The sequence below is a fragment of the Carcharodon carcharias genome, chromosome 12, assembly GCF_017639515.1.
Source record: "Carcharodon carcharias isolate sCarCar2 chromosome 12, sCarCar2.pri, whole genome shotgun sequence".
NCBI classification, from domain to species: Eukaryota; Metazoa; Chordata; class Chondrichthyes; order Lamniformes; family Lamnidae; genus Carcharodon; species Carcharodon carcharias.
This window is the reverse complement of record NC_054478.1, coordinates 12,055,398-12,073,089: the sequence shown is the minus strand read 5'-3', so window position 1 is coordinate 12,073,089 and position 17,692 is coordinate 12,055,398.

The window sequence follows — 17,692 nt, the reverse complement described above, 5'->3', positions numbered from 1 at the left end:
ACCAATCACTCTGTTTCAGCTACCTTCCGATTGAATCCCATCCATCCGGATCAGCTACTCTCCAATTAAAATCTGTCTCTCTGGATCAGCTACTCTCCTATTGAATTGCATGTCTCTGGATCAGCTACTCTCCAATTAAATCTCGCCCTTCCTTCCAGATCAGCTACTCTCCGATTATGTGCCGTCCCTCCGGTTCACCTGCTCTCCTATTAAATGCCATCCCTCTGGATAAGCTGCTCTCTGATTAAGTCCCGGAGGGATGGGATTCAATGAGAGAGTTGCTCATCCGGAGGTACGGCAATTAATCAGGTAGAAGGTACTCTCCGATTAAAACCTATCCTTCTGGATAAACTACTCTCCGATTAAATCCCAACCATCTGGATCAGCTGCACTCCAATTAAATCATGCACCTCTTGATCAGAAACTCTCTGAATAAATCCCATCACACCGTATCAGCTGCACTCTAACTGAATCGCAACACTCCAGATCAGCTACTCTCCAGTTGAATCCCGACCCTCTGGATCAGCTACTCTCCCTTTAAATCCCAACCCTCCAGATCAGCTACACACTGATTAATTCCTGTCCTTCCGGATCAGCTACTCTCCATTTAAATCCCATCCTTCTGGATCAGCTGGACTCTGAGAAAATCCCTTCCCTCCGCATAAGCTACTCTCCGATCCAAACCCATCACTCCAGATCAACTACACTCCTATTGAATCACGTCCGTCCAGATCAGCTACTCTCTGATTAAAGCCTGTCCCTCCGGATCAGCTACTTTCTGATTGAATCCCGTCCCATAATATTCAGCTGCACTTCGATTAAATCCCGTCCCACCGGATCAGCTATACTCCGAGTAAATGCCGTCCCACCGGATCAGCTACTCTATGATTAAATCCAGTACCACCGGGTCAGCTACTCTCTGTTTAAATCGCGTCCCTCTGGATCAGCTACTCTCTGATTGAAGCCGGTCCCAACGGGATCAGCAAATCTGCTATTGAATTGCATCGCTCCAGATCCACTAATCTCCAGTTAAATCCCGTCCCTCCAGATCACCTGCTCTCCACTTAAATCAATCTCATCCAAATAAACTACTCTACAGTTAAATCCCATCACTCTGGATCAGCTAGTCTCCGATTCAGACCCATCACTCCAGATCAGCTACACTAGGATTGAATCCCGTGCCTCCGGATCAGCTACTCTCCGATTAAAGACTGTCCCTCTGGATCAGGTATTCTCTGATTGAATCCCTGCCCATCCGGATCAACTACTCTCCTATTGAATTGCATCGCACCAGATCAGTTAGTCTCCAATTAAATCCCGACCATCCAGATCACCTGTGCTCCGATTAAATTTGGTCCATCCAAATAAGTTACTCTTCAGTTAAATCCAATCCATCTCGTTCAGATACTCTCAGATTCAAACCCATCACCTGTATCAGTCACACTCCGATTGAATCCTGTCCCTTCCGGATCAACTGCTCTCCTATTGAATTGCATCGCACCAGATCACCTGTGCTCCGATTAAATTCAGTCCATCCAAATAAGCTACTCTCCAGTTAAATCCCGTCCATCTTGAACAGCTTCTCTCTGATTCAATCCCATCGCTCCCGATCAGCTACACTCTGATTGAAGCCCTTCCCTCCTGATCAACTACGCTCCGATTATGTGCCATCCATCCGGTTCAGCTATTCTCCTATTAAATGCCATCCCTCTGGATAAGCTGCACCCTGATTAAGTCCCGGAGGGATGGCATTCAATCAGAGAGTAGCTGATCCGGAGGTACGGCATTTAAGCAGAGAGAAGGTACTCTCCGAAAAAATCCCATACCTCCAGATCAGCTGCACTCCAATTAGATCACGCACCTCTGGATCAGAAACTCTCTGATTAAATCCCATCACACCGTATCAGCTGCACTGTAACTGAATCGCATCCCTCCACATTAGCTACTGTCTGATTGAATCCCAAACCTCCAGATCAGATACTCTCCAGTTTATACCCGACCCTCTGGATCAGCTACTCTCCCTTTAAAACCCAACCCTCCAGATCAGCTACACACTGATTAATTCCTGTCCTTCTGGATCAGCCAATCTCCATTTAAATGCCATCCTCCTGGATCAGTTGCGCCCAGATAAAAACCGTCCCTTCGCATTAGCTACTCTCCGGTTAAATCCCATTGCACTGGATCAGCTACTCTCTGATTCAAACCTATCCCTTCAGATCAGCTACTCCCCGACTGGATTGCATCCCTCCTGATCAGGTACTCTCCGATTAAAGCCTGTCGCTCTGGATCACCTACTCTCCGATTCAGACCCATCACTCCAGATCAGCTACACTCGGATTGAATCCAGTGCCTCCGGATCAGCTTCTCTCCGATCCAAACCCATCACTCCGTTTCAGTCACACTCCGATTGAATCCTGTCCCATCCGGATCAGCTACTCTAATATTGAATTGCATCGCACCAGATCAGTTAGTCTCCAATTAAATCCCGACCCTCCAGATCACCTGTGCTCCGATTAAATTCGGTCCATCCAAATAAGCTACTCTCCAGTTAAATCCCGTCCATCTTGAACAGCCTCTCTCCGATTCAATCCTATCGCTCCCGATCAGCTACAGTCCGAATGAAGCCCTTCCCTTCAGATCACCTACTCTCCGATTATGTGCCGTCCCTCCGGTTCAGCTACTCTCCTATTAAATGCCATCCCTCTGGATAAGCTGCTCTCTGATTAAGTCCCGGAGGGATGGGATTCAATCGGAGAGCTGCTGATCCGGAGGTACGGCATTTAAGCAGAGAGAAGGTACTCTCCGATTAAATCCCATCCCTCCAGATCAGCTGCACTCCAATTAGATCACGCACCTCTGGATCAGAAGCTCTCTGATTAAATCCCTTTGCACCGTATCAGATGCACTCTACTTGAATCTCATCCCTCCAGATCAGCTACTCTCCGATTAAATCCCTTCTGTGCAGATCAGCTAATCTCCGATTAAGTCCCATCACTCTGGATCACCAACGCGATGATTAAATCTCTTTTCTCCACATTAGCTACTGTCTGATTGAATCCCACCCCGCCGGATCAGATTCTCTCCAGTTGATACCCGACCCTCTGGATCAGCTACTCTCCCTTTAAATCCCAACCCTCCAGATCAGCTACACACTGATTAATTCCTGTCCTTCTGGATCAGACAATCTCCATTTAAATGCCATCCTCCTGGATCAGTTGCGCCCAGATAAAAACCGTCCCTTCACATTAGCTACTCTCCAGTTAAATCCCATCGCTCTGGATCAGCTACTCTCTGATTCAAACCTGTCCCTTCAGATCAGCTACTCCCCGACTGGATCGCATCCCTCCTGATTAGCTACTCTCCAGTTAAATCCCCTCGCATTGGATCAGCTACTCTCCGATTCAGACCGATCACTCCAGATCAGCTACACTCGGATTGAATCCCGTGCCTCCGGATCAGCTACTCTCCGATCCAAACCCATCACTCCGTTTCAGTAACACTCCGATTGAATCCTGTCCCATCCGGATCAGCTACTCTAATATTGAATTGCATCGCACCAGATCAGTTAGTCTCCAATTAAATCCCGACCATCCAGATCACCTGTGCTCCGATTAAATTCGGTCCATCTAAATAAGCTACTCTCCAGTTAAATCCCGTCCATCTTGAACAGCTTCTCTCTGATTCAATCCTATCGCTCCCGATCAGCTACACTCCGATTGAAGCCCTTCCCTCCAGATCACCTACTGTCCGATTATGTGCCGTCCCTCCGGTTCAGCTATTCTCCTATTAAATGCCATCCCTCTGGATAAGCTGCTCCCTGATTAAGTCCCGGAGGGATGGGATTCAATCAGAGAGTAGCTGATCCGGAGGTACGGCATTTAAGCAGAGAGAAAGTACTCTCTGATTACATCCCATCCCTCCTGATCAGCTGCACTCCAATTAGATCATGAACCTCTGGATCAGAAACTCTCTGATTAAATCCCATCGCACCGTATCAGATGCACTCTAACTGAATCGCATCCCTCCAGATCAGCTACTCTCCGATTAAATCCCTTCTGTCCAGAGCAGCTAATCTCCTATTAAGTCCCATCACTCTGGATCGCCAACTCGCCGATTAAATATCTTGCCTCCACATTAGCTACCGTCTGATTGAATCCCACCCCTCCGGATCAGATACTCTCCAGTTGATACCCGACCCTCTGGATCAGCTACTCTCCCTTTAAATCCCAACCCTCCAGATCAGCTACACACTGATTAATTCCTGTCCTTCCGGATCAGCCAATCTCCATTTAAATGCCATCCTCCTGTATCAGCTGCGCCCAGATTAAATCCCGTCCCTCCAGATCACCTGTGCTCCGATTAAATTCGGTCCATCCAAATAAGCTACTCTCCAGTTAAATCCCGTCCATCTTGAACAGCTTCTCTCTGATTCAATCCCATCACTCCCGATCGTCTACACTCTGATTGAAGCCCTTCCCTCCAGATCACCTACTCTCCGATTATGTACCATACCTCCGGTTCAGCTACTCTCCTATTAAATGCTATCCCTCTGGATAAGCTGCACCCTGATTAAGTCCCAGAGGGATGGGATTCAATCAGAGAGTAGCTGATCCGGAGTTACGGCATTTAAGCAGAGAGAAGGTACTCTCCGATTAAATCCCATCCCTCCAGATCAGCTGCACTCCAATTAGATAACGCACCTCTGGATCAGAAACTCTCTGATTAAATTCCATCGCACCGTATCAGCTGCACTCTAACTGAATCGCATCCCTCCAGATCAGCTACTCTCCGATTAAATCCCTTCTGTCCAGAGCAGCTAATCTCCGATTAAGTCCCATCACTCTGGATCACCAACTCGCTGATTAAATCTCTTGCCTCCACATTAGCTACTGTCTGATTGAATCCCACCCTTCCAGATCAGATGATCTCCAGTTGATACCCGACCCTCTGGATCAGCTACTCTCCCTTTAAATCCCAACCCTCCAGATCAGCTACACATGATTAATTCCTGTCCTTCCGGATCCTTCAATCTCCATTTAAATGCCATCCTCCTGGATCAGCTGCGCCCAGATTAAATCCCGTCCCTGTGCATTAGCTACTCTCCAGTTAAATCCCATCGCTCTGTAGCAGCTACTCTCTGATTCAAACACGTCCCTTCAGATCAGCTACTCCCCGATTGGATCGCATCCCTCCTGATCAGGTTCTCTCCAATTAAGTCCCATCACTCTGGATCACCAACTTGCCGATTAAATCTCTTGCCTCCACATTAGCTACTCTCTGATTGAATCCCATCCCTCCGGATCAGATACTCTCCAGTTGATACCTGACCCTCTGGATCAGCTACTCTCCCTTTAAATCCCTACCCTCGAGATCAGCTACACACTGATTAATTCCTGTCCTTTCGGATCAGCCAATGTCCATTTAAATCATATCCTTCAGGATCAGCTGTGCTCTGATTAAATCCTGTCCATCCGCAATAGCTAATCTCCGATCCAAACCCATCACTCCGGATCAACTACACTCCTATAGAATCCCACTCATCTGGATCAGCTACTCTCCGATTAAAGCCTGTCGCTCTGGATCACCTACTCTCCGATTCAGACCCATCACTCCAGATCAGCTACACTCGGATTGAATCCCGTGCCTCTGGATCAGCTACTCTCCGATCCAAAGCCATCACCCCGTTTCAGTCACACTCCGATTGAATCCTGTCCTATCCGGATCAACTACTCTCCTACTGAGTTGCATCGCAGCAGATCAGTTAGTGTCCAATTAAATCCCGACCATCCAGATCACCTGTGCTCCGATTAAAATCTGTCCATCCAAATAAGCTACTCTCCAGTTAAATCCCGTCCATCTTGAACAGCCTCTCTCCGATTCAATCCCATCGCTCCCGATCAGCTACACTCCGATTGAAGCCCTTCCCTCCAGATCACCTACTCTCCAATTATGTGCCGTCCCTCCGGTTCAGCTACTCTCCTATTAAATGCCATCCCTCTGGATGAGCTGCTCTCTGATTAAGTCCCGGAGGGATGGGATTCAATCAGAGAGCTGCTGATCCGGAGGTACGGCATTTAAGCAGAGAGAAGGTACTCTCCGATAAATCCCATCCCTCCAGCTCAGCTGCACTCCAATTAGATCACGCACCCCTGGATCAGAAACTCTCTGATTAAATCCCTTTGCAACGTATCAGCTGCACTCTAACTGAATCACATCCCTCCAGATCAGCTACTCTCCGATTAAATCCCTTCTGTCCAGATCAGCTAATCTCCGATTAAGTCCCATCACTCTGGATCACCAACGCGTCAATTAAATGTCTTGACTCCACATTAGCTACTGTCTGATTGAATCCCACCCCGCCGGATCAGATACTCTCCAGTTGATACCCGACCCTCTGGATCAGCTACTCTCCGATTCAGACCCATCACTCCAGATCAGCTACACTCGGATTGAATCCCGTGCCTCTGGATCAGCTAGTCTCCGATCCAAACCCATCACTCTGTTTCAGTCACACTCCAATTGAATCCTGTCCCATCTGGATCAACTACTCTCCTATTGAATTGTATCGCACCAGATCAGTTAGTCTCCAATTAAATCCCGACCATCCAGATCACCTGTGCTCCGATTAAATTTGGTCCTTCCAAATAAGCTAATCTCCAGTTAAATCCCGTCCATCTTGAACAGCTTCTCACCGATTCAATCCCATCGCTACCGATCAGCTACACTCTGAATGAAGCCCTTCCCTTCAGATCACCTACTCTCGGAATATGTGCCATCCCTCCGGTTCAGCTACTCTCCTATTAAATGCCTTCCCTCTGGATAAGCTGCTCTCTGATTAAGTCCCGGAGGGATGGGATTCAATCAGAGAGCTGCTGAACCGGAGGTACGGCATTTAAGCAGAGAGAACATACTCTCCGATTAAATCCCATCCCTCCAGATCAGCTGCATTCCAATTAGATCACGCACCTCTGGATCAGAAGCTCTCTCATTAAATCCCATTGCACCGTTTCAGATGCACTCTACTTGAATCACATCCCTCCAGATCAGCTACTCTCCGATTAAATCCCTTCTGTCCAGATCAGCTAATCTCCGATTAAGTCCCATCACTCTGGATCACCAACGCGTCGATTAAATCTCTTGCCTCCACATTAGCTACTGTCTGATTGAATCCCACCCCGCCGGATCAGATTCTCTCCAGTTGATACCCGACCCTCTGGATCAGCTACTCTCCCTTTAAATCCCAACTCTCCAGATCAGCTACACACTGATTAATTCCTGTCCTTCTGGATCAGCCAATCTCCATTTAAATGCCATCCTTCTGGATCAGTTGCGCCCAGATAAAAACCGTCCCTTCGCATTAGCTACTCTCCAGTTAAATCCCATTGCTCTGGATTAGCTACTCTCTGATTCAAACCTGTACCTTCAGATCAGCTACTCCCCGACTGGATCGCATCCCTCCTGATCAGGTACTCTCCGATTAAAGCCTGTCGCTCTGGATCACCTACTCTCCGATTCAGTAAGATCACTCCAGATCAGCTACACTCAGATTGAATCCCGTGCCTCTGGATCAGCTACTCTCCGATTCAGTAAGATCACTCCAGATCAGCTACACTCGGATTGAATCCCGTGCCTCTGGATCAGCTAGTCTCCAATCCAAACCCATCACCCCGTTTCAGTAACACTCCGATTGAATCCTGTCCTATCCGGATCAACTACTCTCCTACTGAGTTGCATCGCAGCAGATCAGTTAGTCTCCAATTAAATCCCGACCATCCAGATCACCTGTGCTCCGATTAAATTCTGTCCATCCAAATAAGCTACTCTCCAGTTAAATCCCGTCCATCTTGAACAGCCTCTCTCCGATTCAATCCCATCGCTACCGATCAGCTACACTCTGAATGAAGCCCTTCCCTTCAGATCACCTACTCTCCGAATATGTGCCATCCCTCCGGTTCAGCTGCTCTCCTATTAAATGCCTTCCCTCTGGATAAGCTGCTCTCTGATTAAGTCCCGGAGGGATGGGATTCAATCAGAGAGCTGCTGAACCGGAGGTACGTCATTTAAGCAGAGAGAACATACTCTCCGATTAAATCCCATCCCTCCAGATCAGCTGCATTCCAATTAGATCACGCACCTCTGGATCAGAAGCTCTCTCATTAAATCCCATTGCACCGTTTCAGATGCACTCTACTTGAATCACATCCCTCCAGATCAGCTACTCTCCGATTAAATCCCTTCTGTCCAGATCAGCTAATCTCCGATTAAGTCCCATCACTCTGGATCACCAACGCGTCGATTAAATCTCTTGCCTCCACATTAGCCACTGTCTGATTGAATCCCACCCCGCCGGATCAGATTCTCTCCAGTTGATACCCGACCCTCTGGATCAGCTACTCTCCCTTTAAATCCCAACTCTCCAGATCAGCTACACACTGATTAATTCCTGTCCTTCTGGATCAGCCAATCTCCATTTAAATGCCATCCTCCTGGATCAGTTGCGCCCAGATAAAAACCGTCCCTTCGCATTAGCTACTCTCCAGTTAAATCCCATTGCTCTGGATTAGCTACTCTCTGATTCAAACCTGTACCTTCAGATCAGCTACTCCCCGACTGGATCGCATCCCTCCTGATCAGGTACTCTCCGATTAAAGCCTGTCGCTCTGGATCACCTACTCTCCGATTCAGTAAGATCACTCCAGATCAGCTACACTCAGATTGAATCCCGTGCCTCTGGATCAGCTACTCTCCGATTCAGTAAGATCACTCCAGATCAGCTACACTCGGATTGAATCCCGTGCCTCTGGATCAGCTAGTCTCCAATCCAAACCCATCACCCCGTTTCAGTAACACTCCGATTGAATCCTGTCCTATCCGGATCAACTACTCTCCTACTGAGTTGCATCGCAGCAGATCAGTTAGTCTCCAATTAAATCCCGACCATCCAGATCACCTGTGCTCCGATTAAATTCTGTCCATCCAAATAAGCTACTCTCCAGTTAAATCCCGTCCATCTTGAACAGCCTCTCTCCGATTCAATCCCATCGCTCCCGATCAGCTGCACTCCGATTGAAGCCCTTCCCTCCAGATCACCTACTCTCCGATTATGTGCCGTCCCTCCGGTTCAGCTACTCTCCTATTAAATGCCATCCCTCTGGATAAGCTGCTCTCTGATTAAGTCCCGGAGGGATGGGATTCAATCAGAGAGTAGCTGATCCGGAGGTACGGCATTTAAGCAGAGAGAAGGTACTCTTCGATTAAATCCCATCCCTACAGATCAGCTGCACTCCATTTAGATCACTCACCTCTGGATCAGAAACTCTCTGATTAAATCCCATCGCACCGTATCAGCTGCACTCTAACTGAATCGCATCCCTCCAGATCAGCTACTCTCCGATTAAATCCCTTCTGTCCAGAGCAGCTAATCTCCGATTAAGTCTCATCACTCTGGATCACCAACTCGCCGATTAAATCTCTTGCCTCCACATTAGCTACTGTCTGATTGAATCTCTCCCCTCCGGATCAGATAAACTGCAGTCGATACCCGAACCTCTGGATCAGCTACTCTCCCTTTAAAACCCAACCCTCCAGATCAGCTACACACTGATTAATTCCTGTCCTTCAGGATCAGCCAATCTCCATTTAAATGCCATCCTCCTGTATCAGCTGCGCCCAGATTAAATCCCGTCCCTGCGCATCAGCTACTCTCCAGTTAAATCCCGTCGCTCTGGATTAGCTACTCTCTGATTCAAACCCGTCCCTTCAGATCAGCTACTCCCCGATTGGATTGCATCCCTCCTGATCAGGTACTCTACAATTAAAACCTGTCGCTCTGGATCAGCTACTCTCCGATTCAGACCCATCACCCCAGATCAGCTACAATCCTGTAGAATCCCGTGCATCCGGATCAGCTTCTCTCCGATTAAAGCCTGTCGCTCTGGATCAGCTACTCTCCGATTCAGACCCATCACTCCAGATCAGCTACACTCGGATTGAATCCCGTGCCTCTGGATCAGCTAGTCTCCGATCCAAACCCATCACCCCGTTTCAGTCACACTCCGATTGAATCCTGTCCTATCCGGATCAACTACTCTCCTACTGAGTTGCATCGCAGCAGATCAGTTAGTCTCCAATTAAATCCCGACCATCCAGATCACCTGTGCTCCGATTAAATTCTGTCCATCCAAATAAGCTACTCTCCAGTTAAATCCCGTCCATCTTGAACAGCTTCTCACCGATTCAATCCCATCGCTCCCGATCAGCTACACTCCGAAAGAAGCCCTTCCCTTCAGATCACCTACTCTCCGATTATGTGCCGTCCCTCTGGTTCAGCTACTCTCCTATTAAATGCCATCCCTCTGGATAAGCTGCTCTCTGATTTAGTCCCGGAGGGATGGGATTCAGTCAGAGAGCTGCTGAACCGGAGGTACGGCATTTAAGCAGAGAGAACGTACTCTCCGATTAAATCCCATCCCTCCAGATCAGCTGCACTCCAATTAGATCACGCACCTCTGGATCAGAAGCTCTCTCATTAAATCCCATTGCACCGTATCAGATGCACTCTACTTGAATCACATCCCTCCAGATCAGCTACTCTCCGATTAAATCCCTTCTGTCCAGATCAGCTAATCTCCGATTAAGTCCCATCACTCTGGATCACCAACGCGTTGATTAAATCTCTTGCCTCCACATTAGCTACTGTCTGATTGAATCCCACCCCGCCGGATCAGATTCTCTCCAGTTGATACCCGACCCTCTGGATCAGCTACTCTCCCTTTAAATCCCAACTCTCCAGATCAGCTACACACTGATTAATTCCTGTCCTTCTGGATCAGCCAATCTCCATTTAAATGCCATCGTCCTGGATCAGTTGCGCCCAGATAAAAACCGTCCCTTCGCATTAGCTACTCTCCAGTTAAATCCCATCGCTCTGGATCAGCTACTCTCTGATTCAAACCTGTCCCTTCAGATCAGCTACTCCCCGACTGGATCACATCCCTCCTGATCAGGTACTCTCCGATTAAAGCCTGTCGCTCTGGATCACCTACTCTCCGATTCAGTAAGATCACTCCAGATCAGCTACACTCGGATTGAATCCCGTGCCTCCGGATCAGCTACTCTCCGATCCAAACCCATCACTCCATTTCAGTCACACTCCGTTTGAACCTTGTCCCATCCGGATCAGCTACTCTAATATTGAATTGCATCGAACCAGATCAGTTAGTCTCCAATTTAATCCCGTCCCTCCAGAACACCTGTGCTCCGATTAAATTCGGTCCATCCAAATAAGCTACTCTCCAGTTAAATCCCGTCCATCTTGAACAGCTTCTCTCCGATTCAATCCTATCGCTCCCGATCAGCTACACTCCGATTGAAGCCCTTCCCTCCAGATCACCTACTCTCCGATTATGTGCCGTCCCTCCGGTTCAGCTACTCTCCTATTAAATGCCATCCCTCTGGATAAGCAGCTCCGTGATTAAGTCCCGGAGGGATGGGATTCAATCAGAGAGTAGCTGATCCGGAGGTACGGCATTTAAGCAGAGAGAAGGTACTCTCTGATTAAATCCCATCCCTCCAGATCAGCTGCACTCCAATTAGATCATGCACATCTGGATCAGAAACTCTCTGATTAAATCCCATCGCACCGTATCAGCTGCACTCTAACTGAATCGCATCCCTCCAGATCAGCTACTCTCCGATTAAATCCCTTCTGTCCAGAGCAGCTAATCTCCGATTAGGTCCTATCACTCTGTATCACTAGCTCACCGATTAAATCTCTTGCCTCCACATTAGATACTGTCTGATTGAATCCCAGCCCTCCGGATCAGATACTCTCCAGTTGATACCCGACCCTCTGGAACAGCTACTCTCCCTTTAAATCCCATCCCTCCAGATAGCTACACACTGATTAATTCCTGTCCTTCCGGATCAGCCAATCTCCATTTAAATGCCATCCTCCTGGATCAGCTGCGCCCAGACTAAATCCTGTCCCTGCGCATTAGCTACTCTCCAGTTAAATCCCATCGCTCTTGATCAGCTACTCTCTGATTCAAACCTGTCCCTTCAGATCAGCTACTCCCCGACTGGATCGCATCCCTCCTGATCAGGTACTCTCCGATTAAAGCCTGTCGCTCTGGATCACCTACTCTCCGATTCAGACCCATCACTGCAGATCAGCTACACTCGGATTGAATCCCGTGCCTCCGGATCAGCTACTCTCCGATCCAAACCAATCACTCCATTTCAGTCACAGTCCGATTGAATCCTGTCCCATCCGGATCAACTACTCTCCTATTGAATTGCATCGCACCAGATCAGTTAGTCTCCAATTAAATCCCGACCATCCAGATCACCTGTGCTCCGATTAAATTCGTTCCTTCCAAATAAGCTACTCTCCAGTTAAATCCCGTCCATCTTGAACAGCATCTCTCCGATTCAATCCCATCGCTCCCGATCAGCTACACTCCGATTAAAGCCCTTCCCTCCAGATCACCTACTCTCCGATTATGTGCCGTCCCTCCGGTTCAGCTACTCTCCTATTAAATGCCATCCCTCTGGATAAGCTGCTCCCTGATTAAGTACCGGAGGGATGGGATTCACTCAGAGAGTAGCTGATCCGGAGGTACGGCATTTAAGCAGAGAGAAGGTACTCTGCGATTAAATCCTATCCCTCCAGATCAGCTGCACTCCATTTAGATCACTCACCTCTGGATCAGAAACTCTCTGATTAAATCCCATCGCACCGTATCAGCTGCACTCTAACTGAATTGCATCCCTCCAGATCAGCTACTCTCCGATTAAATCCCTTCTGTCCAGAGCAGCTAATCTCCGATTAAGTCCCATCACTCTGGATCACCAACTCGCCGATTAAATCTCTTGCCTCCACATTAGCTACTGTCTGAGTGAATCCCTCCCCTCCGGATCAGATACTCTCCAGTTGATACCCGAAACTCTGGATCAGCTACTCTCCCTTTAAAATCCAACCCTCCAGATCAGCTACACACTGATTAATTCCTGTCCTTCCGGATCAGCCAATCTCCATTTAAATGCCATCCTCCTGTATCAGCTGCACCCAGATTAAATCCCGTCCCTGCGCATCAGCTACTCTCAATTTAAATCCCATCGCTCTGGATTAGCTACTCTCTGATTCAAACCCGTCCCTGCAGATCAGCTACTCCCCGATTGGATTGCATCCCTCCTGATCAGGTATTCTCCGATTAAGTCCCATCACTCTGGATCAGCAACTCTCCGATTAAATCTCTTCCCTCCACATTAGCTACTATCTGATTGAATCCCATCCCTCCGGATCAACTACTCTCCAGTTGAAATCCGACCCTTTGGATCAGCTACTCTCTGTTTAAATCCCAACACTCCAGATCAGCTACACACTGATTAATTCCTGTCCTTCTGGATCAGCTAATCTCCATTTAAATCCCATCCTTCTGGATCAGCTGCGCTCTGATTAAATCCCGTCCCTCCGCATTAGCTACTCACCGATCCAAACCCAACACTCCAGATCAACCACACTCCAAATGGATCCCGTCCGTTCGGGTAAGCTACTCTCCGATTGAAGCCTTTCTCTCTGGATCAGCTACTCTCTGATTCAATCACGTCCCACCGGATCAGCTACTCTCCGATTAAATCCCATCCCTCCGGATCAGCTGCACTCCAATTAGATCACGCAGCTCTGGATCAGAAACTCTCTGATTAAATCCCATCACACCATATCAGCTGCACTCTAACTGAATCACATCCCTCCAGATCAGCTACTCTCCGATTAAATCCCTTCCGTCCAGATCAGCTAATCTCTGATTAAATCCCATCACTCCGGATCAGCAACTTGCCGATTATATCTCTTGCCTCCACATTAGCTGCTCTCTGATTGAATCCCATCCCTCCGAATCAGCTACTCTCCAGTTGATACCCGACCCTCTGGATCAGCTACTATCCCTTTAAATCCCAACCCACCAGATCAGCTACACACTGATTAATTCCTGTCCTTCCGAATCAGCCAATCTCCATTTAAGTCCCATCCTTCTGGATCAGCTGCGCTCTGATGCAAACCAGCCCCTTCAGTTCAGCTACTCCCCGATTAGATCCCAGCCCTCCAGATCAGCAACACTCCGATTAAATCGCGTTCCACCCGATCAGCGACACTCTGATTAAATCCCGTGTCACCGGATCAGCTACTCTCCATTTGAATCCCATCCCTCCGGTTCAGCTGCACTCTGATTAAATCCCGTCCCTCCACATTGCTACTCTCTTATTCAGACCAATCACTCCGGATCAGCTACATTCTGATTGAATCCCGTCCCCTGGATCAGCTACTCTTCAATTAAATTCTGTCTCTCTGGATCATCTACTCTCCTATTGAATTGCATTGCTCCCGATCAGCTACTTTCCAATTCAATCTCGCCCCTCGAGATCACCTCTGCTCTGATTAAATTCTGTCCTTCCAAATAAGCTACTCTCCAGTTAAATCCCATCGTTCAGGATCAGCTACTCTCCAATTCAATCCCGTCCCTTCAGATCAGCTACTACCCGATTGGATCCCATCCCTCCTGATCAGGTACTCTCCGATTAAAGCCTGTCGCTCTGGATCAGCTACTCTCCGATTCAGACCCATCACTCCAGATCAGCTACACTCGGATTGAATCCCGTGCCTCCGGATCAGCTACTCTCTGATCCAAACCCATCACTCCGTTTCAGTCACAGTCCGATTGAATCCTGTCCCATCCGGATCAACTACTCTCCTATTGAATTGCATCACAAAAGATCAGTTAGTCCCTAATTAAATCCCGACCCTCCAGATCACCTGTGTTCCTATTAAATGCGGTCCATCCAAATAAGCTACCCTACAGTTAAATCCCGTCCATCTTGAACAGCTTCTCTATGATTCAATCTCATCGCTCCTGATCAGCTACACTCCGATTGAAGACCTTCCCTCCGGATCACCTACTCTCCGATTATGTGCCATCCCTCCAGTTCAGCTACCCTGCTATTAAATGCAATCCCTCTGGATAAGCTGCTCTCTGATTAAGTCCCGGAGGGATGGGATTCAATCAGAGAGTAGCTGATACGGAGGTACGGCATTTAAGCAGAGAGAAGGTACTCTCCTATTAAATCCCATCCCTCCAGATCAGCTGCACTCCTATTAGATCATGCACCGCTGGATCAGAAACTCTCTGATTAAATCCCGTCGCACTGTATCAACTGCACTCTAACTGAATCGCATCCCTCCAGATCAGCTATTCTCCGATTAAATCCCTTCTATCCAGATCAGCTAATCTCCGATTAAATCCCATCACTCTGGATCAGCTACTCTCCCTTTAACTCTCAATCCTCCGGATCAGCTACACACTGATTAATTCCTGTCCTTCCGGATCAGGCAATCTCCATTTAAATCCCATCCTTCTGGATCAGCTGTACTGAGATTAAATCCTGTCCCTCCGCATTAGCTACTCTCCGATCCAAACCCATCACTCCGGATCAACTACACTCCTATAGAATCCCATCCGTCCGGATCAGCTACTCTCCGATTAAAGCCTGTCCCTCTGTATCAACTACACGCTGATTGAATCCCGTCCCATCTGGATCAACTACTCTCCTATTGAATCGCATTGCAGCAGATCAGCGACTCTCCAATTAAATCCCGTCCCTCCAGATCACCTGTGCTCCAATTAAATTCCGTCCCTCCAAATAAGCTCCTCTTCCGTTAAATCCCATCCCTCTTGTTCAGCTACACTCCGATTAAGTCCCGTCCCTCCGGATCAGCCACACTCCGAAAAAAATCCCGTCCCACCCGATCAGCTATGCTCCGATTAAATGCCGTCCCACCGGATCAGCTACTCAATGATTAAATCCCGTCCCACCGGATCAGCTACTCTCTGATTAAATCCCTTTCCAGTGGATCTTTTACTCTATGATTAAATCCAGTCCTACCGGATCAGCTACCCTCTGTATAAGTCCCATCCTACTGGATCATCTACTCTCCGATTCAAACCCATCACTCCGGATCAGCTTCATTCGGACTGAATCCTGTGCCTCCAGATCAGCTACTCTACAATTAAAGCCTCTCCCTCTTGATCAGCTGCTCTCTGATTGAACCCGGTCCCATGTGGATCAGCTTCTCTGCTATTGAATTGCATCGCTCCAGATCAGCTACTCTCCAATTAAGTCCCATCCCCGATTAGATCCCAGCCCTCCGGATCAGCAACACTCCGATTAAATAGCGTCCCACCCGATCAGCGACACTCTGATTAAATCCCTTCCCACCGGATCAGCTACTCTCCGATTAAATCCCATCCCTCCACATCAGCTACTATCTGATTGAGTCCCATCCCTTCGGATCAGCTACTGTCCGGTTGAAAACCAACCCTCTGGATCAGCTAATCTCCGTTTAAATCCCATCCCTCCAGATCAGCTACTCTCCATTTAAATCCCATCCCTCCGGTTCAGCTGCACTCTGATTAAATCCCGTCCCTCCACATTGCTACTCTCCTATTCAAACCAAGCACTCCGGATCAGCTACATTCCAATTGAATCCCGACCCCTGGACCAGCTACTCTTCAATTAAATTCTGTCTCTCTGGATCATCTACTCTCCTATTGCATTGCATTGCTCCCGGTCAGCTACTCTCCAATTAAATCTCGCCCCTCGAGATCACCTCTGCTCTGATTAAATTCAGTCCATCCAAATAAGCTACTCTCCAGTTAAATCCCATCGTTCAGGATCAGCTACTCTCCAATTCAATCCCGTCCCTTCAGATCAGCTACTCGCCGATTGGATCCCATCCCTCCTGATCAGTTACTCTCCGATTAAAGCCTGTCCCTCTGGATCAGCTACTCTCCGATTCAGACCCATCACTCCAGATCAGCTACACTCGTATTGAATCCCGTGCCTCCGGATCAGCTACTCTCCGATTTAAGACTGTCCCTCTGAATCAGCTACTCTCCGATTTAAGACTGTCCCTCTGAATCAGCTACTCTCCAATTAAATCCCATCCCTCCGGATCAGCTAGTCTCCGATTAAATCTCTTCACTCCACATTAGCTACTATCTGATTGAATCCCATCCCTCAGGATCAGCCACTCTCCAGTTGAAACCCGACGCTCTGGATCAGCTACTTTCCGGTTAAATCCCAACGCTCCAGATCAGCTACACACTGATTAATTCCTGTCCTTCTGGATCAGCTAATCTCCAATTAAATCCCATCCTTCTGGATCAGCTGCGCTCTGATTAAATCCCGTCCCTCCAGATCAGCTGCACTCCAATTAGATCACGCAGCTCTGGATCAGAAACTCTCTGATTAAATCCCATCGCACAGTATCAGCTGCACTCTAACTGAATCGCATCCCTCCAGATCAGCTACTCTCCGATTTAAATCCCTTCCATCAAGATCAGCTAATCTCCGATTAAATCCCATCACTCCGGATCAGCAACTTTCCGATTAAATCTCTTGCCTCCACATTAGCTGCTCTCTGATTGAATCCCATCCCTCCGAATCAGCAACTCTCCAGTTGATACCCGAACCTCTGGATCAGCTACTCTCCCTTTAAATCCCAACCCTCCAGATCAGCAAAACACTGATTAATTCCTGCACTTCCAATTCAGCCACTCTCCATTTAAATCCCATCCTTCTGGATCAGCTGCGCTCTGATTAAATCCCGTCCCTGCGCATTAGCTACTCTCCAGTT